The following is a 23,066-nucleotide window of genomic DNA, read 5'->3' on the forward strand; positions in this document are numbered from 1 at the left end:
TCAGCTGAGGTTTGCATCCTGATTAATTTTTGATGTCTATTGTGCAGTCATTTCTTGATCCAGGTGATGTGCTAGGAGCTAGTGGAGGACCCTTATCAGAATATTTTTTGTTAGTATATAAAATGGCTGGTAAAAGCCTATGTACCTGACAGCTTTGCAATCAATCAAAGCTGTGATCCTATCAAGGAATGGAATCAGGTCTTCTTGACATTAGAAGGAAAATAATATGGTGCATCGCTTCCTAACGGGTTCTTATCTCAGCTGAATGCAGGATCGCTAACTCAGAGACGTGTACGGAAGGGAGCTAAAAATATTGGACTGACTGAAGAATATTTTTCGCATCCGGCTTTGTGAATCTTGTGAACTCTTGTTCCTACAGTCACTGGTTACAAAATACTGCTAACTGTCTTTTGGAGAGAGTTGTGAAAGGAGTGCACATTTAATTAATAATGGTTACATATGTCTAAATAAATTCCTGCAAAAAGTGACATTTTTAAGGAGATCTTATGATAAAACTGCTCTGGAGGCAAAGTTAGACTTTCCCAGTTCCACATTTAATTAACTTAGTCTGACTTTTATAGGGCTTTGTGTTATGCATTTCGTTCTTCAGTAAACAAATGGCAGAAAATTAAAGCAGAGCAACTGCCAATGAACAGTAAATTTAATTGAAAAATAATGAGTTGCCATGGGGTGCCGTAGGGTTCTGCAAAGATAACGTTATTTATCTTGGAAAACTTCCACTTGAATTTGTCAAAGTGTGATATATAAAAGGAACAAAAGGAAGAAATATGACATTAGATAGGAAAGGGCTAAAGCCTGATTCCTCATGGTGAATTTGGGACTGGAGTTAGGTGGAGTGAAAAACTGATTTCCTGCGCTCCACGGCAGCTCAGTACAATTTCCATCTGATGCATCGCTAAGTGAAATGTTGTGTCAGGAGGAGAAGTCAAGTGGCTGGAATTCGTAAGGTCCGGATGAGCAGGAAGGAAGATGAGCATCAGTGTCACAGGAGGGGAGAAACGTGTGAAGTGATCTCGGTTCTTTCATGGTGAAACAAAGGCAAGCTCTGAATGCTCTCTGGTTTCACATAGATTTCAAGGGAAATTAAGTGTCTGGAAAACAGAAGTGAGCCCTTGAACAAAGGTGCTGGATTAAGACAGACACAAGATGTCTTCTTTTTGGGTTAAAATAATAGATTTGCATCACTTGGTTTGGTTCTCTTTGGGAAATACTTGAAATTCATTCTGATTGAATAACTTCCTGGGCAGTGAGTAGCAAGAGGAAATTTGCAGACATTGACTGACAGTGAACTGTTAACCCAGTTGACAGAGTAAGCAGCGTTACTCTGAATTTGCAGCCGTGTAATAGATCCACAGCCCTGGGTACCTCCCTGTGGGTGAAGGCGATGTCCTGGGCATGCCAAGCCCTTCCTGCTAAGCTGTGCTCTGCAGATGAGACCCCTTTCACCCGATGCATGCCTCTTTGATTGCCAGTGTATGAAATGCGACGTGTAGCAGTTCGTTTTTGCAACATCTGTTTTCCAAGCTCATCATTTCCCAGCAGTTCCCACTATGCAGCAAAACCCACCTTATTTACAGCCTTCACATTTGGAGGGCTCAGCAGAGCCCAGATTTGGCTGACATTTGCAAGGTTCCTGCTTTTCATTTTGACCCATTCTTGCTTTATTTTTAGCTGTTTTAAAATGACACATGTTTCCGTCTTTTAGGTAATGAGATGCTTTCCACTTAATTCAATCACTAGTTAATTTGATCCTCTATTTAATTTGTTCCAAACGTCTGGAAGCAAAATTCTGTATCGTAAGTATATATATGTATTACATATATAGCTTCCACCCTTTGCTCTGATCATTCTGCTTGCTCTAAACAAGGCTTATAATTCAATCTTGGGCTATTGAAACCTGCCATTTAATTAATAAGAAAAGCCAAAATCAAAGGAAGACAGAAGGCAAAGAAAAGGTTTAAGGAGTCCTGGTAATAAAAGACGACTACGACTGAAAGTTGCATCGTGGAGTACCCGCTGTTGGCTAGGAGCTCAGCTATGTATGGGCTATCAAATCTGTGAGCGTGGGGCTGAGGGTGGGGGAGAACTGATGGAGAGCGAAACCTTTCAGGGAAATGTTAGGAATAAATGTGAGTGGCCCCTTGCATGGAACAAGGTTCAGGGCTCGTTGTGATAAAACGGAACATAAAACCAAAAATGTTGCGTAGCAGAGTTTCATCAGTCACCCGGGGCCTTTGGAGCCTGGAAATCAGATGGCAAGGGAAGAACGCTGCTGCAGCCCGTGCCAAATCCGTGTCGTCTCCAGCGCTGTCAGGAGCACCCGCCAACACTCCATAAAGCTTTCACTTCCATCTCCAACAGATCCCCCCCAAACCCTCACCGACCCGAGTTAATCAAACACTCACCTCGGTGCTCAGCCTCTCTGCTCACCTTTCTGGCTGCAGCATCAGCAGAAAGGCCCGCGGGAGCGTCGTGTCCAGCTGGTGGTCGGGGAGTGGGTTGTGTAATGCTTCCTGGTACCTTGCTCTTGTGATCACCTCATGGGGTTTGCAAAGGCAGTGGAGAGCAGGTGTGCTGGGAACCTGGGGCTTTGCAGCCCTTGGGCCATGTGGGTTGTGGGCACGGGGGGATTTTTGTGTGTCCTGGTCTGAGCAGCATAGCTGTGGGCCAGCGGAAGTCCTTGTCAATCTCTCTGTGCAGCTCAATTATTTCCGTGGGGCTTTGCTTTTCAGAGACGCTGAGTTTGTGCCTGGGTGTGAGCTCAGCTCGGGTGTCCCCTGTCTGAGCAGTGGCCGGTGTCTGGGTGCCCCTGCGAAGAGCCAGCTACCAGAGCGCTGGAGGACACGGGACGAAGCCCATGAGACACACCGAGCCTTGTCAGGGAACCCAGCTTTCGCTTGTTTTCCATTGAGAGGTGAAGGCAAATAAAAGCCGAGTCAGCAGGCAGCCCCACAAATACGGGGGGGATTGAACTAAGTGGAAAGCATCTCATTTCCACTGCACGCATGCCCCTCTCCCGCTTTCTGCTGTAAAAGTGTGCTCTTCACCGAGGAGGCACAGCGGTGCTGTGAGGTCTGCTAGGGGGTTTCTGGCACGGAGGCGCCTGCGGGGCTGGCTGCAGCGGGGCTCCTTGTGCAGGTGCTGCTGGTGCTGGCCAAGGAGGTTTGGTGCACGAGGTTCTGGGTGGCTTCCTTGTGCCCACAGTCTGGCCCCGCGCGGTGCTGTGGGTTACCTGTGCTACACCGCGGCAAGAAGCGGAGCACGCAGATGTGAGACAATTGCAGCGATGGTGGCAATGCCAGGAGAAGGTGGAAAGGGACGTTGCGTGCGGCCGAGAGGTGAACCGTCCAACAGGCGGCCAAGATGTGGGGAGGCAGCGAGTCCGCAGATCGGCGCAGCGAGCAGTGACCAAGCCTTGGCTGGGCTTCAGTTCCCCCACGAGATGGAGACAGCGCTGCTAGTTTCAGTTACTTCCCAAATGTGGCGCAGGAACGATTTTTCTTAATAAATTGCAAGGAGTAATGAAATAAGACAGAGCTCTCGAGAGGGTGTGAGGATTTTTATGGGAGCTGCGGGGTGAATATTAATGAGCAGCTCATGTCATTATTGCGTACTCTTGGTTTGTGACCCGAGCTCCATGGCCCTTTGTGACCTTTGTGCCCCAAACTCCAGGCTGACGCCCTCGGATCTCTAAGGACCGTTTTCATCTGCAGTGTCCACGGGTTATGTCATGGATCCTTCCTCTCTCGGATGTTGGGGTATGTCTTGCTGTAGCTTTGACTGTTGGGGCTGTGCTCCTCGTGGTGTGCAGCACCGTGGAGGTCCTCACCATGTCCCATCACGGCGTGGAGGTGAGCTGATCCATCTTATCATGCAGTCACCTAGGGAAGCGTGCTGGAAGTGTGAGAATCAGCAAAACATAACTCCTGTCAGAGAGAGGAGACTTTTTCCTCCTTGAAGGAAATAAAAGCATCGTTTGTGTTCTTTCCTGAAGCAAAATGCTCCAGCCTTTCTCCTGTGCCACTGCCAGATGCTGGGAGGGGGCTGTCAGGGGGAGGTTGTTCCTCCTTGCCCCAAGGCAGGACAGGGGGAGCAAATGCTCCCGGCTCTCTTGCTTGGTGCCTCTGTGCACAGTCTCCTGCTGCAGCTGCAGGCGCAGCCCCGTGCCTGTGACTCCCGGTAGAGAAACGGGTGCATGAGCAGAGATCAGAGCAAAACCAGGTGACTTGGATCAAAAAAACCCTGGGTCCCACTTCCAAGAGCTGAGACCCTGTGTCTGGGGACATACCCTGCTGGGCCAGCTCAGGACACCCTAGAGAGTGCAGTCTCGAGAGCCCAGATATTTTACCTGCCTCTGCCACTGCTCTCCCCTGTGGCCATGGTCATGTCGCTTCCCCTGTGCGAAGCGGGGCCATGCCTTGCTGCGCTGCTCGGAGCAGCCCAGGGAGGCTGTCCTTGTAATGCAGCTGGTGGGGGACTGGGTTTGCTGGATGCTTGGCATCACATCACCTTCATGGGACAAGCGTCTGGAGAAGCAGGGAAGCATCAGAGGTGTGGGATCAATGTCAAATGTTGCCTGCAGCGAAGGGCAGTGTGCTGAGACACACACACGAATGCCGCCGCTTCGGGCCTTTGTTCACAGCAGTGGCCAGTCACAGTAACCAACTTGATCTCATTCTCGCCTGTTTCTTTGTCTCAATTTCAGTATTTTTTCTGAAAAAAAAATGTGTTGTGTACCTGAGAATCATAATGAGTAGCTCCTTGGGGACTAGTCCTGCGTCACCCGTACCCGTGGGGCTCACAACTGTAAGTGCAATGGGTGCAAGAGGAGATCCCTCATAAGCACAGAGCCTTCTGTTCGTCCCCCCTGGCTTCCAGACCAATCTCATCTGCTTTTACCTGAACCTCAGTCTCCCTCCTCTTCCCACCCCTAATGGAAAGCAAGCCTAATAGAAAGAGTGGTGCTAATGATCACGACCCCACTACTATTTTATTTCCAATTGGCAGCCCATGCAAGCAGCCCTATTTTCTTTTCTAATAGGAAACTTTATGATGTACCAAATTACCCTGTAATAGTCTGTGCTGAGCTGCCTCCTGAAAGGTAAACGATTTTGATTTTTTATGATCGGTTATTATTACTTTTTTCTTTTTTTTTTTGCCTATTCCATAAAAAGAGGGGGATTGCATTAAAGAGCCCCCGGGTTGCAGAGCGGGGCCAGGTGGTGCCGTCGGAGCGCTGCAGGTGCAGGGCAGCGCGGGTGGCTCCGCACCTCACCTCCCGGGGGGCTTGGTGCAAACACGGCTGCTGATGGCCTGCGGGGATGCTGATGGGTGGCAGAAGCTGCTCAGAGGCACACAAGGGAGGTCCTGGGGGCCTGCGAAGCCCAGGCACAATTCTGCATGATGTGGAGTGCCATCTCCTGGCTCGACAGGAATTAACTGGGCTCTGGCAGCGCTTGTCTGGTCCACGGGGCAGGGAGCCTGGAGCAGCTGCTCCCTTCGGGCTGGAGTCGGGAAATGATCCAGAGAGAATGGCAGCAGCAGGGGATGGGAACGCTTAATCCAGAGCTGCTCTCCCGAGCTAGTCGGGGGGAGCTCATTTCCTGATAACAGCTTCGTTTTAATTAGAGGAGCTGAGCCCTCACGCCACCCGAGCTGGAGCTGAAGTTGACGCCGCTCTGGGAAGTCGTGGTGGTGTTTTCCTCCGCATTTTGCAGTAGAGAAGCAGCAGGGAGATGTGGGACGAGATCCAAGGAGTGATTAGGCAGGAAACGTCCCATAGGCATCGCTTTTATTTTAGCTGAAATGAGGTGCCTAAATATCTTCCTGGCTCTGCGGGAAGACGACTGCAGAGACCACACTTAAATCACTGTAATGTCTGCTTGTATTTGTGAAAATATGTGACTGGGGCTTTTTGTAGCTGGATCTGGCTACAGATTTAGAAGAACTGGAGCATGAGAGGTGAAGTCCTACCTAGTCGCAGTTTGTCCTGTCCCCTGGTACAGTAGGGCTGGGGAAGTGCTGTCACAGGTTGGTCTATATCAGGTGCTTTTAATTGCTGCCTGTATCCGTCACATTTCCGTCAGTTGGTGTCAATTCTGATAAATCTGACTGCAAAATAAGGAACCGCTTATGTGAAAAAGATTTTAGCGCGGTCCAGTGAACACACTTTCCATTTTTTCAGTGTGCGTGTTTTTCCAGTAACTAAAAATTGTTTGAAAAAATCTGTGTCTATTACCAGTGACTTCAGTAGAAAAAGGAAATCTGTAATGGTGAAAAAACAGCGACGATTTTGTGAACAAATAATCACACACTTTCCACTGAAGTGCTCGGTGAAACCTGTGATTAAAAATACTCCATACAATTTGGCAGCAACATCTTTGGTTGAAAAATGACATTTAAACACGCCTATCTTTAGGAACTAAAACCGTGTTTAGAAGTTTGAGCCTCGTTGCCAGTTGCAGGTGGGTAACAATAGGATTTTGGTGCTGCTGTTTGTTTTGCCCAGTAACAGCCCCAGACAGGGCAGCATTGACTGGTGCCTGCCACTTGACTCAGTGCCCCTTGTGCGCGCATCCGTGGAGGCGAGCGAGCTCCAAGCCAGCTCCAGACATTTGAATAAAGGGGGATTTAATGGAGCTGCGTGTGTATTTATAGCAGCTTCTGTCGCTTGCCTGTCTCAATAGACTGTCGCTGCGATCCAACGGCAAATCAGACTGCAGGTGTGCTTTTTGGCACAGAGGCACCCGTGGGGCGGGTGCCCGCTGGGTTGCTGAGCGCAGCCGCCGGTGGCCTCCAGGCTGGGACAGGGACCTGGCAGTGCTGTGGCCGGGGCACGGCTGCAGGGCAGGCTGCGAGTTGTACCCTGGGGGCTACCCGCAGGGTCTCCACGAGGCGGCAGGGGACAGCTGGCCCTCTTCTGCCCTGCTTCCCAAGGGTGCCCACCTCTGCTCAGAAAGCCTTTGGGGTGGCCAGTGGAAATATTTCCGAACCTCGATGCCGGCGGGCTCCCAGGCTGGTTGCCCTGATGCGTCTCAAGCAAGCATCCCTTTTCCATGTTCCACCTGCAGACCTTCGGTTTTGCCCGTCCAAGACTGTGTGTGGGAGGTGAGGAGCTCCTTCTGTCTGTCTGTCTGACTAATCCCAAGGTAGCCCATGGAAACCAGTGCCCCTCAGAGAACCTGAGCGTCCATTTCAGCTTCTCTGGCTTGAAAACCTCTGCCCTGGCTGGAGCCGCCAGCCTGTGTCTGCCTGCCTCACATCGGTGGTTTTGGGGAGCTGTTGCCCGCGGGGACATCCTCCTTCACCTCCATCAGGGTGCGCGCAGAGCCAAGGCAAGGTGCTCTCCTCCCCCAGGGAGACCAAAGGAATCTCGCAGCAGAAAGAAATAGGAAGCAGATTCTTGGACTTCTGCATTTTAGTGCTGAGGGTGGTGAAAGAAAGGGCAATAATTCTTTTGGATTTACTTACTGTCCAACTCTCTGAGACAAGATTATGCACTCTTTCCCTGTAGAGAGCAGAAAGGAACAGCAGTTCAGGCAATTTCCACCCCGACGTGGCTATGTAACAGGAATGAGCATCTCTTTGCAGCTATGGCTGGGCACTTCTAAGACACATCCCCCGTGGGTACAAAGACAGAGGGGCAGAAAGCAGAACAGGCTGTGAGCTGAGCCCCCTGCACTCAGCAGTACCTTCACCCACTTTTAACTCATCTCTTTCCTTAGCTCTTTACACCTACCAACACCCTGCTTTGGTTTCTTTGAAAGCCGTCTTTTTATTATATGTGGGTGAAATCTGGTCGTGCTCTACTGTTTATTAGTCCAAAACTGAGGTCAGGCAGGTTGGATTTCTTTCCCGAGTGCTTTTATAATATTTGTGTTAGCCGGGCAGCTAAGTGCTGTCAGATGTAGCAGCAATGGAGCTTGCTGCTGTTGAAATTTTTATGGTTTCATGCATTTTACAGCATCACCTGTCAGACTCCAGCAATCATGATGTCACCTGTAGTGGAATATATAAATTTGAACAGCGGAGACTGGAGCTGGGGGAGTTCTTCAGTAATCTGTGCTCCCTTCTCCCCTCCTCCTCCGCAGGGGAGGCCGGGAGGTCTGAGGCATGGCGAAAGAAAAGAAGCAGACTTTTCTTCTCCCCCGGGCTTTCCCGCAGCCGTTCTGCATGATCTGGGCAAAATCGCTACCTTCGCTCCGGGCTGCAGTTTCCATACTGCCTCTTTGTTTCACTCACTGCTCCTCTGGGGAAGAGATCTCCCGTATTCATCCCGAGGCATGGGAAAGGCTCAGGCGGTGCTGGGGAGTCTCCGGTAGCTGCGCAGGGTGCGATGCCCCGTGGGGTGGGATGGGGACGGCAGAGCTGGAGGCAGGTGCCATGGGGCTGGGAGCGAGGGGCGGCCAGAGGGGTGACCTACCCAGCACAGAGGTTTATTGAGTGCAGTTGGTTTACTGAGGGTGGTCAGCACATAGCACAGGCATGAGCTGTGTGGCAGGGGGCAGGAGTCACTGCTGTGCTTGTGGCATTGGGCTCTGGGATAGATGTGGCTCTGTGAATCGTGTGGTTGTATCCTCAGCTCACCCACCGTCCGCATGCTCCAGCCAGGCAGGCATTCAGAAATTAACTAAAGATCTGACAACACATCAAGTATCAGCGCTCATTTGTGTTTTTGGAAGCAGGAAAACGACTGCGTTTTGTCCTTCTTCTCATGGGTTGGTGTAACCTTTTCCCTGTAAACACTACCTAATCAAGTATCAAATGAGCATTAAGATGATATTCCATGTGGCTTAGCAACCCTAAATGAAGACATGTAGCTCTACTGCTGGGCTGTAAACCCTCAGTAAAAATGGCTTAAGAACATACCGATCGGGTTTTAAGAGCTGTGTAACTGATACTCATCTTATGGTATCGTTAGGCCTCAATAAATGTGTTTCTAATAATCGCTATTTACTGAGGTTTCGCAACTATGCCAGAGGTACATATCTGTTACCTTGTGGTCCAGCCTCAATAAATGTGTTTTTAATAATCAATTGGTACTTCAATAATAAACAATAATTGCTTTATTAAATATGAATTCGAACATGTTCTGCGTTTCAGTCGCACTGAATTCACCATCTATGTTTTGTTATTCCGAAGGAGCTTTTACTGACCGCCTGTTCGTCCTAGCATGCATCAGATATTGCTGCTCCTGTAGAGCATCGCTGACTTCTGATTTATAACTCATGACAAGTATTTCACTGCTTTGTTTCTACTCTAGCTTAAACAGTCTATCTGTTGCTTCCATGTAGTCTTCCTCTGAGAAATGTTGCGATCTCTCTTATGGATCATTAACTGGAAATGAACTTGGGACCCTCGGCTCTAAACACACAGCCTGCTGCCATACAGCCTAGCAGACCAGCACTGGTAGTTGGCAGTACAAGTAATAGCAGCTTGGGACTCTAATCTTTTACACAGTAACTGAAGAGGAAAGTTGGTTTCTTGCAGTGCCATTGAGAAGGCTTTATTGTTTTTCAGGGCATGGGTTTCACCATGGGTCTTCAGAGCCCGGTGCTCCCCACGGCGCAGATGTCCCCGCTCATCTGCCACTGACTGCCCTCCTGTGCCACTTCTGCTTGGAAGGCTGGGGAGGTTTGTCTCCTTCTCATCAGTTTCTGAAGAAAGTTTTCTTCCCAGGGCTGGTTCAGCTGTTCTGGATTCTGCTGAGCACGTCATGGTGTGTCCCCTGACCTAGCGGCCGGTCCTGGACAGGAGGTGAGGAACACAAGTAGTATCCGTGATTCACATCACTGCACCCCATAGGTTCATCTTGTGTCCTAAATCTTCTCTGATTTGAGATCTTTACAATCTTCTGTACCATCATACTCAGAAATATCCTGCACTCCAAAGGCACAGCAACTGGTTGTTCCTGTCCCTAGGAGACAGGAGAGAGACTGTCGGCCCTTCCCCCTCCATTTCACTTGAGGAAAGCTCTGAATCCCAGCCCCACCTTCTCAAGTGGCCTTTCAGCATTTCAGACCACACTCCTCTCCCCTAAACGGGACCTTCTGCACAACGCCTTGCCACGCAGAGCCGTGGGGCCGACTGAGCAGTTATCCCCCGCTTTGCCACCCCACGCAGCTCAGCCCAGCAGGACGAGCAGAGGAAGCGTGCTGCAGCTGGGACACCCCGCAGATGCCAAACCCCTCCGAGCAATGAGAACCGTATGTGCGCGTCTGCGTTCCTCGCCTATGTCGAATGTCACATTGGATTAAGGCACATCAAGCCATAACGGGTGCAGAGTTCGATGCCTTTAATTAGGCCAGTCAAAGGCAGGAATTCCCTTCTGCCGGGCGAGTCTGCTCCCATGACAAGAAGATTAGCGGCCTCAGTTTGTGATCGTCAAGCTCGGAGGCTTCCATCCCCCTTTAAGTCATTTACAATTTTCTCTTCCCCACACTGGTACTTTGGAGGGGCTGTTTTCATTCCAGGAGGGCAGGGGTCAAAGCATTTTGGTGAATGTCCCTGGCATGTGTTAGGGTAAATCTGCTCCGTCCTGGACTGCATCTGGGCTAGACTTCTGTGTCTGTCTGGACCTAGCAGTAAGACCATCAGAGCACCAGGGCCTTGCTGGCACTGACAGTGGATGTCTGGTGGACATCTACTGGCCCATGTTTTTGGGAGGTGCACTAAGGGACACACCAAATAATGGAAATCCTCCAAGGGGTGGAAATCCTCCTGTCTGGTGGCACATGCCAACCACAAGATGCTTCGGAGGAGGAGGAGGTGTCCCCGTCCTTCAGCTGTATGCTGGAGGGTTGCTTGCTAGTAAAGCAGTTTGTACGTGATTCTGTTTGAGCAGTCCCACTTTGCCATTTGTCCCTTCTCCCGATCAATCCCGTTCAACCATCTCTCTGTCCTCAGAGTTGGGAACACCCAAGGGCGGTGCTGTCGGGCAAGAGACCCACCGGGAGCTCCTCTGGGCTCCTGAAGCCTGCTGCTGGTCCATGGCAGCTGGTACTAGCTGTGCTGAATATGGATAAAGCCTTGAGGACCTGTGGTGCAGGCTAAATTGTCTAAAATGTCCATTTCTAGGATGTTACTGAAACTCCTGGCCCGTGTGGCTTTCTAGTTTATTTTTTTTTAATTTGAACTTTAAGAATTTTTATGCTGTTGCATGTCAGCTCATTACTATAGTTAATATCAATAGACTGGAAATCTTAATTCTGCATTTTGTTTCTTCTTTTTATATTCCTTTGGCTTAAGCTAAACTCTTCAGGAGCTTGAGATTAGTGTTTCTTTGTCAGAGCTGTAGAAAGGCTTTTGTGTCTGACTGCTTGTCCATTTTCTCAGCTGAGTACAATATTCCTCCCTTGACTCTTTGATGTCCTGAGACTATCTCTTGCCACAACAAAGCTATTAGACTTTCGACTTAAATGGATCTTTCCTTTGGTAACTTAATGCTGCCCTCTGAAAAATGAGTCCTACGCTTGCAAGCCACTTTAAAGCATCTCAATGGTCTACATGGAAGAGGGTCAGAGGTCTAATTAACAAATCTTATTCCTGACATCAGTAAACAAGAATAAGTTATTTGGGAGCACAGTAAATACTGTGGAAACACTTGAGAACTAGAGGTGCTTGGGTTATTGTTGGATTAGCTGTAGCAAACAGTTGTCTGGGTAGAATTTTGTATGAGAGATAAAATGATTGTTTGACAGAGCAGCAGTCTTAAAATCTAAGAAATTCTTAGTGCTGGGAGCAGGATCTCAGCTGCTACAAATCTAAATTGCTGAGACCAGCAAGATCTTCCTCAAAACCATGCAAGTGAGAGAAATGCTGGCTGCAGCTTCTGGTGAAGTCACAGAAAGCAAAACTTACAAGGTGTGAAGTCCTGAATTATGCTTTGGGTTTCTGGAACCCCTCATTTTGGCTAATTTTGGGGTAGCTCATAACCCCCAGGTTCTCAAGCTGAGGGGTTCTTATGTGACCCCGGGGCCCCGTCGCGATGGCCACAGGGAGGATATGAGCACGGCCGTGATGGACGCTTCCTGCCTGCGAGTATGGCTCCATCTGCAACAGTCAGAATTCAAGATTTAAGGTCAGGCAGGATGAATCGTTTTTGGAGCCTGGCAGGTTTCCAAGTCCCCCCCCCCATCCTGGATATTACCCCCTCATAAAGACCACTGTGGTATGTTGGGTCCTTCGGTTGGAACAGTATTTTCCTAGCAAATGACTCCGTGGTGCACCTGGGATGCAATGATTTATGAGACAGATTTGCATGAAGGATAAATGCTGCATGTATAAGGGGAAATCGTACATGCTGCGAGCTGGAAGGGGCTGCAGAGGAGAGGAGAGGGGAGGTGGTGAAATCCTGCTCGAGCCATCCGGCCATCGCCGATGGGCCGAGTGTTTAGTCAGGTGCAGCCCAGCTCTTGTGCGTAACCCTTGTGTTATCTTACCTTAAATAAAACTTTACTAGGACGTGTCAGAAAGAAAGGCCTTGGCTCAGGCACCATGAAAGGGAAGTTTACTTAAGTAATTACCAATGAGGCAGTGGGTGCTTCCTGAGAATTAATGACTGGTTGGCTTGATGGCCTTTGCGTGGTCCTCAGGAAACGTCCCAGGCTGCGGGTCTGCTGGTGCGTATGAAAGCACACGTGCATGGAGGGGTGTGATGTGGGGGTGACACCTGTTTGGAGGGGTGCGATGTGGGGGTGACACCCATTTGGAGGGGTGTGATGTGGGGGTGACACCCATTTTGGTGACTCTGGAGAGGGCGGCTCAGCCGAACAGAGCAGAGTATCTTGCACAGCCTCAGGGGAATTCCTTTGCTCATTTAGTTGCAGTGAGTTTGAGCTTACTTCCCGAAAGGTCTTTGGAAAACTCTGCTTTAATATCCTCTGCCCTGGTCAGAGGGAGGTAGCCTGGGTTCTCCCCCAGCCCTGAACTCCAGGGGACCCGCACTGGCTTACTCAAGCAGAGGATTTGGCTTGGTTGTTTTGAGACTGATCTTGTTTGGTTTCCACAGCTCGTTGCTGCTCGTCTCATGTTCTCACAGAGATTGCTTGATTTTATTCCTTTTCCTTTCTCAGTCCTATATGAAAAACCACTGAGCTTCCTAGCACTGTAATTGCCATCATTAATAATAATGCCTTTAAATTATCCTATTCGGCTTTTGTAAAATGTTTTCCTGACTGTCGTCTTCTTTGCCAATTGCTTTCCTTCGGTGTCCTGAGAAAACTTGCATTTTCTAGAAGCTGTGCCAGGGAAGGACAGAGGAGCTGGCTCTGATATTTATACATTTTTCCTAAGCAGCCTTTACTAGTTGGTGGAGTTGAGATACAATTTTGATGGACTTTCTTGAACCCAGAATGTGGAGACAAAGGCCCCAAAACACTGATATCACACCAGGGGAGTAAATACCTAGCCTGAGAAGGAGGTTGGAGCCAGCTTCTGCTGAGGAGGGTGCAGGTTAGGCCCTGCGCATAAAGAAAGGGGCTGAGTGGGGGAGAAGGCAATGGAGGATTCCCCATGTAAGTGCTCTATGCTTTGCCTCAGTCGTGCAGAAGGATCTGGGAGCCCACACTGACAAGGCTGGGGTGTTGTGCAGGCGTGTGACAGGGAAGGGACCTGTTTTGGGCTTGGGACAGGTGACCCTGCAGGCCTGGGTGGAGAAGCGCTGGCAGATGCAGTGCAGGGGGAGCAGTGCGTGGGACCGGCGAGGGGAGCTGTAGGCTTCATCTTAGCAGAGGTAGAGCAGGAGAATTTGGAGAAATCCTTTCCTTTAGCCCCCAAAGCTGCACGAAGTCCCATTCATCTTGCCACACGCAGTGGCTGTTCCAGCTGCTTGTCTGACGGCTTTTCAACCCCAGCCATAAACCAGGCCTAGGAACCTCCCGCTCCTGCGTCCATCTAGCCTGTCCCAGTCACAGGTAAGTGGTGTTATTTTGGGCTTTTCAGCCCACCAGAAAGCCATCCCCTGTTCCCCCCCAGACCAGCAAAGCGTGGTGGACGATCAGGTGGTGGCGTTTTGTTTTTCATGTGGAGATGTGGCTCGTGAACAACTGATGGGTCGTGTCCAGGGAATCCGAATTAGGCCCGTTAGCTCCTCTGAGGTGATTTGGCGGTAGTCAGGAATAATCCAACCCCTTCCTTCTCTCACAGAACCAGAGGGTTTGTTTCAGCATTGTACTTTTGTTTAAGGTCCTTCTTGGCCATGTGTCCTCAGCAGTGTCACTCAAGGACACTAACCCTATTTAGAAGTCCACCCCAGAGTAGTTTGACAAAACCCGTGATTTCTGGAAAGCCAAGGGTGCCCGGCTTGGGCACCTGAGCTCCCCACGAGCCCCCAGGGGAGGTGGCACACAGCGAGGCAGGTGGGACACGTGTGGGCAGGCTCTGCTGGTGGAGCCCAAGCTTTTGTTTCACCGGGGGGTGACTGAAACCAAGGCATTTCTGTGGCACTTGGAGCTCTTGATCATTTTCTGATGAATTGTAGTGAAATCTTCCACCTAGCTCTAAGCTTTGTTTTCACCTGGACCTTTTCTTCTCTGCCTGTCGCTGCCCATGGCTTTGCCTAGCCAGCAGCCTGCAGGGTGCCGTGAGGTGGAGCAGAGGAATTGCTGGTGATCGGGGTGCCCTAAATGCCAACAGCAGATGCCATGAAGAGCTGTTCCTTTCCACTTGAAATGCCTGTTGCGTTTGCCAGGCAGCCAACACTGTAAATTCATTCTGACTATTTAAAAAGACCTTTTAAAGCTTTTGAATGGTTCCTGGCTCATTCTGTAGCAATAAAACCATAGTGCCTGAGAGCCAGACATTCAGGACCTTACCAAGTAGCTAAACACAAGATGCTTGGAAGCATTATCGAATGCTTAGGAACAAGGTAATTATACCGGCCCTTACACCATTGTGTGCATGCTCATAATCACTGTCCTGGGATCCGTCTGGTGACATTTTGGGTTACTGTGAAGCAAAGAAATAGGGTAGGGATTTGCAAAATGGGAATCCCACCTGCTGTGGGGTGGTGGAACTATTGTGTGAAGAAAACGGGCAAAGGCAGCAGATAGGGTGGGGGGATTTCCTTCTGATCCTGCTGCACAGAGCTAGGAGAGCAAACTCTGCCTGTCCGGCCTGGATTTGTAAGGATAGATTTCATCTCTCAGAAGAGACCACTCTCCTGAAGGGGACAACACACAGCTACCTGTTTTCTCTTCTTCTGTGGTTAGGGTGGGACCAGGGCTTGCTTCCTTCTCTTCCTGCAGCAGTTATTCGGGTCTGCAGGTGTCAAGCTCCCCTGCTAGCAGAATGCAGCTTTTCAGAAGGGTCAGTACTGTATGTGCACGCCACGTGTGCTATGCTGATAACATTTTCTCTAGGCACACTTGAAACCAACTAGGAGGCCCTGAAGAAAGTAGAGCCAGCATCTTTAGGCAGAGGCTGCAGGAGTCAGTATAGGCTTCCAGTCTGCAACATGGTTTTGCCTCTTGAGACCCATTGAGATGGGAGCGCTGGGGACAGGCTGGTGGCCAGAGAGGACATCCAAGTGCCTTGCTAGAAGGTGATTTTCCTCCAAGTGACTGAACACATGGTGTGCATGTATGCCACGGTAGCCAGTTTGCCAGATGGCTCTCTGGCACCTGATCAGGGCTTTTCCATGCAGCAGGGAAGAATTCAGTTGAGAAGGCTGATAAGTGGTCTGTGAAGATTTGTCTGGTACCATTTTGGTCTTCTGGGAATGACGAGCTCATTGCAGATCAACTGTGTGATGTTTTACTGGCATAAGTCAGCATAACTCTACCAAAGTTAATGGAGTTGTGCTGATTTACACCAGCTGAATTTTTACCATCAAAAATCATTCATTTTCTCTGTCTCTTCTCCATTTTCCCCTCTCCTTGGATTAGAACCGAAGTCTATAAAGCTAATGTGGTCCCTGCAGCAGCATAACTTCCACAGAGTGTTTGCTTGAAGAGGTTAAAAGCCCTGTAAACTGCTTTACATTCTCTAATAATAGAATGCAGATGCAAAGGGGAAGGATTTGATGGTCAATTAATGCAGAAACTATCCAGTGCTTTGCATAGATCCTACTCCCTGGCTTTGAAATACAATGCCCAATTAAAACCTTACCCAGAACTATACCGAGATTAAAAAAGTAATAATAATCTGCAGCAGTCTAGGTAGCATGCTGCAGTTTTCAGGGTGCCTCTGAGCTGTTTCTCATAAACTCTTGGATAAGAATTGTCTGGGTGTTTCCAATTGCAATTGCTCCTGGAGAAAAGCCGTGAAGTAGCAGTCAGCTGGCGAAGCTGGAGAGAGAGTTATTTTGCAGAGGAAAAGGGGAGGGGGTAAGAAAGTGTTGACAATCCCTTGTGCATTCTTCTGAAAGGAAAAGAAAATGATAGTTACTGTAAATGTTCTGCCCTTTGGCTGGGTTATACTGAGGCCTTGCTGCTGTGCTGGGCAAGGCAGTGCCCACAGAGTGGTTCTGGGGATGGATGGGCTGACACAGCTTCAGCATATTCCATTAAGCTGTTTTGCAGTTGGGTTCGGTATCACTTGCTCCAGCTGCTGTGGGCGGATGGTATTGATGACCTGTCAGGACGTCTCTGCATGCAATGGTGGCTCCAGAGAAATGGTGCCGTTTATGAGCAGACCTTATTTTGGTCTGCAGTGGTGTGGATGGCATCTGGGTTTAACAGTCCAGAAGGTGGAATGAAAGCCCGTCTCTTTCAGTAGTCTGCACCACAAGTAGGAGCTGAAAGGGGAGAAGGCAGTGGGCAGCAAGGAGCCCTGGCAGTAATTAATCAAGGTAACAGCCAACTCCTTCTTGGCTCTAGAGCCTACTCATTGGCAGAAGACAGCAATGTGGAAATATATCGCCTTCTTTTAAAGGCTGTTGTAATTTACTTGCCCTACAGAGCAACAGGAAGGTGGAGAAGCAGGGCTCTGTGCATCACTGAGCTACCTGAAGACACTTCGGTCAGGCCTGAGCCTATGAACATGGGCTGCATTTGCCAAAGCCACCTTCCCCCAGACTGCTAGGTTGTCTGGACCAAGGCTACTCCTTGGGCAGCTCTCGATAGCTAATGGGTCTCCTCTGCATGAATCAGACAGAAGGAATGGGGATCACATCGCTTACCTGAGTCACCGAACACTTTGGTAACTCATACAGCTGTTTGAGTACTGACCACACAGGTCAGACTATCACTTCCAGGAAAATTAATGCATTTAATAGTACAGACCCAAGGAAGGCCAGTTCTTTTCTCATCAGGGTCTCCTCTGATGTGCACAGAGCAAGCTGGCAATGGAGCAAAGCCAGGGACTCGGGCAGGGATACGTGATGGTGGCTTCCCCTGGGCCAAAGCAGGAGGCATGGCAAGACCATCTGCGAGGCAGGAAAACCCTGAAGGCAGCCCAGAATGTCTTGTTATTCTCTCTTTCTGCCTTGTTCTCCTTTTCATGGTTTCTAAAAAAGACTGGAATATACAAAGATTTAAAAAATATACACCCAAAACAACTAATAGAAAGAATAAATCTACCTGAGATTACCAAGAGGCCATTGGGGATGGGCTGGTCTTCAAATCCAGCTTAGGCTGAAGGATTCGATGTGTTTCTGTCTGAGCTCATGCACCTTCTCCTGCCCCTGGATTTAGTCCCAGCTGTGTAAAATCTCAACACAGATTGCCAAGGTCAAGGGGAATTGCCCGAGTTTGGGAAACTAAAACTAAATGAGTGGAGCATGATATGAAAGCATAATGGGGTTGATTTTTTTATTGCAGGAAGGCCTCTCGACACCATTCTGACAGCATAAAGGGTCATTTACATCTATTTTAAGCAACGTGAAAGCTTGATCCTCATTTACACATGCTGAAAAGAAAATATAATATGTACCAAGACTAAGCCCCTTCCTACTGCCAAAGTGATGGAAAGAGACTTTAGTGTAAATAAGGTTCAGGCCTGTTTTCAGTTTCAGCGCCACGAACGTGCCGGCGCAGACGCAGGAAAGATGCCAAACGTATTTATTTTGGCCCGGCTGGGTGTTTCTTCAGTTTTCTGTCTGCAGAGGAAAGCGAACGCACACGTTTTGGCTCTGCCTTCCACGAGAGCCACTGGAAGTGTCACTTCCCCTCCTCCCAGGTGGGGACAGAGGACGCTGTCCCCAGGGCCGCGGCACACAGGGTGCTCTTGTTGGGCAGCACCCGGGGCACCGGTGCCTGTAGAATGGGCACCTTTGTGGCGAGGGTTGTGGGCTCTCTGCTTCCAGCTGCTCCCAAGGACCCTGCAGCAACTTTAAACCAAGCAGAAACCAAGGATGCACAAGCTGACAAACTTGGTTTGTGTCAAGGAAAGAAAAGCAGCTCTCTGCCGGCTGCCGGAAATGGGCTCCAGACCTTCTCGCGAGGTGGAGGAGACACGGAGTAACTGCTCAAAGATGTGAGTAGTTTCCTAAACAGGATGATGATGACAATTACGGGCTGATAGGGGCTCAGTATTTACATCTCCTTAACTAGTCAGACTTTCAACCCAATCAGAGCCCCGGAGAGCGTTGCTCTTCCCCGCAAACATTGAAGGAGACTGTGATTTATCATGGGGCACCGGGGCAAGTGGCTGATACTCCACAGAGGTTCAATAATACAGACCATCTGCACGCAGATTGCGGTGCCGCCTCTCTCCGTCCTTTTTTTCTCTTCACGTAGAACAGGGGCAGCCCAGATCTGAAGGGAGGTGCAATTTTAAGCGGGGCTGACGTGCCTCTGTGCCAGTGTGGGACGGATTAGAATTAGTTTCTGCTAATTTGCACCACATGGAGCTTTCAGTTTGAATTCTGTCTCCTGAATTAACAGGCGGACCACCCTCTCGGTATCCTGCCTGCTGTATTTCCCATTGTGAAGGAAGAATTTCTCATCCACTTTTCCTGTGGTTCAGTCAGTGTCGTACTCGCTGCTCGAAGGGAAGGGGCATCTGTGGCTGCGTGCCTTCAGCCTGAGCCCATCCAAACCTGGGGGCAGCCAGTTTGGAAAACAGTGAACCTGACATCTAGGAGAAGGAAGGATGAACAAACCAGTGATTATTACCTCCTGATTTTTTTTATGCCTGTCTGAATTACAAACTGTTCCTATTTAGGAGGCAGTTCTTAGCTGTCTTGCTGCTCTTCTTAACAAAGAAGCCAAAATAAGCCTTGCAAAAAAAGATCCAGGGTCTCTGATTTCTTGCAAGTACTCATGAAACCAACTGCTTTTGTAGAGTGGAATAAAAAAAAAAAAAGCAGAAGGTCCTTTGGAAGTCCTTGTTCTACTAATGAAAACCACAGCTTCTCCTGATGGACCAGGCCAGGGTGCAGCACAGGCTTTTAGTTAATTTGGCTGCTGGTGCTGCATGTACACTGCAGGAACACCAGAGCACCATAGTGAGATGTGGGAAATTCCTGCTCAGCCCGTGAACTGATGGGGCCCATCTGCCCCCCGTGTAAAGGGCCACACACTGCATTTTGTAGGGCTTCACTCAGGCCAAGGAAAATGCTCTGAGACAGTTCGTTCAGGCATCCGTTCAACCAGGCTTGCAGACAGCCGATTCTTCCTGAAGTTTGGCCTCTGTGTTCCCCTTCTGAGGCTCATCCAGCCAATTTATTCTTCCCTAAGTCACCTGATGAAATTTTCCATTGACCTTAACAAGGAAGGGCAAGCTGCTGGGCTGGGCTTGGCCGGATCTGGTTTGATTTTGCTGTTGCATATTGACACCCTGTGAGCCTTTGCATGGGTTGATTCAGTCTCTTTGTGGTTAGGTTCTGACCTGAAAAAAGCTATTGATGTAATAACAATCTCTCATATTTGATTTACGTCCAGAACAGCCTGGATAATTCTAGCTGGGGAAACATCTATGCCCTATCTATGTATTTTCTCAACCGACGTCTGGACGTTTTGGGTGGCTTCTGAATCAGAAAGATGCTGTTCACTTGCAGCCGTATCTTCCAGATAACTTGTACTGACGTCATGGAGCATTTCTAGGAGCTATTTAGATTTTCAGGAGCCCCGTACAAACCTCAGATAAAGCAGCTCTAGAACAAAGGCTTGCTGACCTTAATACAAGGCAGAACAAGGCTGAATGTCAAGCAGTGCCGGATACTTTGAGGGCAGGCAGTTGGGAGCACAGTGTTGGTGTGAACCTGAAGTATTGCCATTAAGGGCTGAATTTTGCTCTGAGCCTCTCTACTATGTGTAAATCTGGAGCACCTTCACTGGATGTGACTGAGTAAACTCCAGTGAATAAAGCTAAAGTTACTTCTACAGGTTTTCACATTTGCTTGAGAAACAGTAACATTTCTTTCTATTTCAGCTTTCGGAAGGCTTAATATTTCATCTTTGCTTTTTAAGATTTTTGTTACATTTTGATCCCAACCTCGGTGTAAGAGCTAACTTTGTGCGCCTGTGTTCTGACTATAATGAATGGTGTTTTGTGTGTTAAGTGTAGTGATGTGTTTGCAGGCAGGGACTGGGAGGAGGAGGAGGAACAGAGTTTCTCTGTTTGGGCTGTTCCAAGCTGGTGTGTTGCAGAGTCCTTCCTGGTTATGGTCTACATGAAATCCTACCGATGCATCTGCGGGGGTTTTATAAAAACTATCCACAAATTTACTACATCTTTTCAGCCAAGAAAGACTATCTCTAACATTTTTAAGTCAAAAGGTTTCATTTTGTCATTTCCAAGCTGGCACACTTCTCTTGGTTATTTCAAAACAGGTGTCTTAGAAATTTACCTACATTAATTTCTCAAAAGCCTTTTTCATGGCCCTAAAATGAAACTAGACAAATCTGGTGAAATACTTTACTTGATATCTAAGCAACTATAAAACTTGTTTTTATTTCACGCGGGGTGAATTGATCCCTGTGTCTTTTTGCGAGGGCAACCTGAAATTATTCATCAGAGAAGCAAAGAAATCATTTATTCACCCAGTTCTGGGACTTACCTCTTTCCCAGGGCCCAGCAGTTAGCCAGTCTAGCCTTCAGCTCTTTTACCTCCGTTTGCCCTTCCTGCTAATTTTTATTACATAGCCTTAAAGTCAGTAAAACAGACTTTCTCAATGAGAGAGTATCTGAGCCTGGGTGTTTATTGCTCGTTCACGATGACTGGCAGCAGGCATTCCTGTACGATGGGTCCAGCACAGAGGTGTCTTGGCAGATGACCATTTCCCCTGTGGTTTTCCCTCTTGCCTGCCTGCTGGAAACACGATGAAAATACACCTCTCACACGTACTTTGTCCTATATGGTATGCAAGAGTTGGGATTGCTCCTTTGGAAGAGTAGAGCAGAGCGAGTCACCTGCAGAGCACCCATCCCTAGGACGGGGTGTGTGCTCGAGGGCTCTGAGCGTGGCGGTGTTGGACAAAGGCATGGGGGGAGCTGAGCCTGGCAGACTGGCACTGGGGCGAGCTCTCGCTGGAAATGCAGGCGGCTTGGCAAAACTGCTACACTTGGATGTCCTGTTCTTCCCAGACTTCTTTTAAGGAGCAGCTTGGGATGTGTTGTGTTCTCAGGGAGTGCTTGGCTGATAAAGTCCTTCCTTAGCTCTCGTCTATGACCTGGCCTCCTAACTCTGGGTTTTCTTGCTGAGAGTGGCTGGACAGAGGCGGCACATGGTAGCACGTTAGAGACCCGAGTCTTGTGGCTTTGTACTACCACGGGCTGTCTGCTTGAATTCACTCTGCCTCCCTTCTCCATCTCTAGCTGGGCAGCATAACATTTCTTTTGTTTATTTTTTAGAGCACAAACAACTCATGCAAGCTGGAAAGCCTTTACCAATAATTCCCAAATACGGAAATGTGTGCCTGCAATGTGGCACTTTGTAGAATAGCATCCACTCTGGATTTAAAGGTTTCAGATGGTGGAGAATCCATCACAGCCCAGGATGAGTAATTCCAATGGCTCATTACTCTTTCAATTACAAACTGGCACCTTCCTTGCAGTTTGAATTTGTCTAATTTTGGCTTCCAGCCATTGGAGCTTGATATGCTGTTGCTGTTGTCTGTTAGATTAAAAAGAGTTCTGCTGTAGAGATCGCCTCTTTAGTAGGTGTTCTTTATTGTTAATAAGTTGCTTCTTCCTCTTCTATAAGCTAAATTATTAAGCACCTTAAGTAGCTCCGTGTGAGCAGCCCCCTTCTACCCCATAGCCCTCAAACTGTAATTGCAGTTCCCTTCTTAATTCCTACTCAAGTACCATTCAGTTCCCTGATAAGCACATTGTGCCATCTGAGACACTTGTGTGGAACTGGCAGACCTGCTGCCACATCTGCGGTGGCACTGGGTGCAGGTGCCTGCATTTAGACACCCGGATCAAGCCCTTGAACTCCAGAAGCAGGGTGCGACATCCATCTCGCCTAACTTGAACCACCTGTAGGTTTAGCAGTAGACCAGACTTACCACTTGGTCTCCTGAGGGCATTTTGCTTAGGCAAAGTGTTTATGTGGTTTTCTGGTGACTAAGTCAGCACTCATGGAGCTGCAATTGCCCAAAGGATGCCTCTGGAAGGAGTGTGCCTCTTCTGCCACCCATTGCATCAGCTGCGGAGCCGCTGGTATGGCTGTGAGGTCCTGCTGGAGGGCAGCTGGGAAAGCTGACATCTTCCAAAGAAGACCATCCAGTCTACCATCTGTTTGGCTTTTGTGTGTTTGGGCAAAGGTGCCACACTCATCACGTGTACCCATGTCCTGCTGGCCAGTTAAATCTAGCAGGGGTAGGTTGTTGATGGTGATTGTTACAGCCTCAGAGACAGCGTGTGGTGTCATCTTCTGTTGTTTGGTCCTGGGCATCTGAGAAATTGCCCCCATCCTTGTGTTGTGCTGTAGACGTTGGCAGGGAACTCTCAAGGAGAGCCATCGCCCTTGGTCTCCTCTGCTCCCGAGTCTGCCCGAGGGGACACTGAAGAACAACGCCAGTACACTCATGGCTCTTCAGAGCTGTGACTGGGGTCGGCCTCTGTTTTACTGATGGTTTAGAGCTGTTTGACAGTATCCTGGCTTTTCTTAGTGTAATTTGGGTTTATATACAGTGACTGATCATGTGCCAGGAGTT

The 23,066-nt window shown here is 48.9% G+C and overlaps 1 long non-coding RNA gene across 49 annotated transcripts in view; it reads left to right on the plus strand.

The window, feature by feature from the left end:
* Positions 1 to 23,066, plus strand: part of LOC308179825 — a 185,499-nt gene that overhangs the window by 132,381 nt on the left and 30,052 nt on the right. The window contains exon 13 of one of the 49 annotated variants that reach the window (XR_013940586.1): positions 9,541 to 9,654. The exons of the other annotated variants lie outside the window; for them this stretch is intronic. This is a non-coding gene — a long non-coding RNA (uncharacterized lncRNA). The remainder of the gene's footprint in view (positions 1 to 9,540; positions 9,655 to 23,066) is intronic. 49 annotated transcript variants of the gene reach the window in all.

This window comes from Anser brachyrhynchus (assembly GCF_964034855.1).
Source record: "Anser brachyrhynchus genome assembly, chromosome: 18".
NCBI classification, from domain to species: Eukaryota; Metazoa; Chordata; class Aves; order Anseriformes; family Anatidae; genus Anser; species Anser brachyrhynchus.